Source organism: Apis dorsata, unplaced genomic scaffold, assembly GCF_000469605.1.
Source record: "Apis dorsata unplaced genomic scaffold, Apis dorsata 1.3 scaffold_665, whole genome shotgun sequence".
Classification (NCBI taxonomy): Eukaryota; Metazoa; Arthropoda; class Insecta; order Hymenoptera; family Apidae; genus Apis; species Apis dorsata.
In genome coordinates this window covers 98709-100415 of record NW_006263851.1, presented here as the reverse complement: position 1 = coordinate 100415, position 1707 = coordinate 98709, and the positions used below count along the sequence as shown (strand labels likewise).

General features: G+C 41.2%; 1 protein-coding gene and 1 long non-coding RNA gene across 3 annotated transcripts in view; one reads left to right on the top strand and one right to left on the bottom strand.

The window, feature by feature from the left end:
* LOC102681257 overlaps positions 1–1495 on the bottom strand; it is a 13669-nt gene extending 12174 nt beyond the window's left edge. Inside the window, exon 1 of the mRNA XM_006622119.2 lies at positions 1304–1495. The gene's annotated coding sequence lies outside the window, so the exon portion shown is untranslated. The remainder of the gene's footprint in view (positions 1–1303) is intronic.
* LOC102681473 overlaps positions 1180–1707 on the top strand; it is a 1605-nt gene continuing 1077 nt past the window's right edge. Inside the window, exons 1-2 of one of the 2 annotated variants that reach the window (XR_004151395.1) lie at positions 1180–1246; positions 1317–1627. This is a non-coding gene — a long non-coding RNA (uncharacterized LOC102681473). Of the gene's footprint in view, positions 1247–1281; positions 1628–1707 lie in introns of those variants that run through there. The other variant, XR_422633.2, reaches the window with a different exon arrangement.

Genomic DNA, 1707 nt, shown 5'->3' with positions numbered 1-1707 from the left:
TATATATATATATATATATATATACTCGGTACTAGATAACATGTAGGCGGGCAGGCGTCACAGATCAATGGTCGTTTGCGAACGTGCGACACGTTCGGTAGCCCATACGCACGATCGATCCCTTGCAACCCAAGGTTCGATGAACTCTACCTCGAAAACCGGACAAACCGTTTGCGCGTTTGGTTCGGGTGGTTCAGCATCCTCCGATAAGCGAGTTCGAGAACGCGCCTTACGTCCTCTTCCGAAAACCATCGTGTTTTCAACCATGTTCATCTTGTGTGCGCATGAGCAAGCGTAGGAAAAAGCTTGCTCCACATGTAACGAAGAATTTACGAACATCGAGACAAAAGAGAGAGAGAGAGAGAAAAAGAATGTTTTTCGATCGAAATTTTCTTGCTCAATATTGATTGACAATTGCTGTTGTACATATGAATTTATTGTTAGAAATAATCCTTAAGGATCGCGGTTCGAGAGAGAATGCTTTTATTCGTAGAAACGTCTTAAGCGTCGAAAGCGAAGGGGGGAAGAAAAAAAATGGGCAGAACAATGGGAGGTTGTCAAAGAGCGCGAACAACGAAAATCCTTGCTCCAAGCTGTACCGTGTGTATATATATATATATCTATACACAAATGCGTGCGATGTACAATGTTTCGCAATAGCCACACCCGGTCACTTTCTCCGCCAAAGCCAAAGTCATTCTTGTACCGTAACTTACTATGCTTAATGACGCAAGCAGCCCACGCACGATCTAATGCGAGGCACACGTTGATCCGCTTTCCTCTTGTACGTGTACGTTAGCCAACCGTGGAATTTAATTTACAAGCATCGATTGGGGGAAGGGGAAGGAGAGGGGGGAAAAAAAGGATAATTAAGACGCGACTGCTTTAATGGCAAAAAGCGGAAGATCGAGTCGAGTGATGACGGCCCTGACCGAATTTCTTCGCACTTGGACGTCGTTCCCCGAAGATTGTGAAGCTTTTTTATAATCTCGTTATACGTTTTCATTTTTAAATTACATATATTATAATTCATTAATTTTTCCCTCGATAATTATTTACAACAACATCTATCTTGTTTTTATTTTAAAAGAGTGGAAAAAAGTGCGAACCTAACCTCTTCGAAATTCTTCCTTTCGAGATTCTTATATATCTTTCGTAATAACCTATAAGCAAAATTTGTTTTAAGGAAAGAGTGATATGATATCGAGTTAAAAAAAAAAAGAAGTGGACAATTCTTAAATAAATTGTGAGTATAATGCAATGTGAAATGGTTGGAAAGCCTGTCCGTACCAAAAAGGATTACCTCTATGCGAAAGAAGCTGTGGAGCGTGGTGAACGCGAAATTCCTTCCTCCACCCGAGGAACCCTAAATGATGCGGAGCACCGAACTCTCGGTATTGCAGTAAGAGAGGAGAGAAGTCGCTTGCAACCGGTTTCAACAAACTAAAGCTAAATAAAGTCATGTAGCGGCGCGAACGTAGGAAATCGTTCTGCCGATAATTGCGCCCACGAAAAACATTTCGAGCTTGGCCGCGGAACGATCATTATTCGCCCCGTAATATTTAAAAACAGCAATCATCATCATCGTCATCATCATTATCGAGTTCCCATCTGTATAATCACCGCGGTGTATAACCTGTACAAATTAATAATAAGCGTTTCGTTCGATGTTTCGTTTAATAAGAAATAAGAATCGATTCGTGCAAG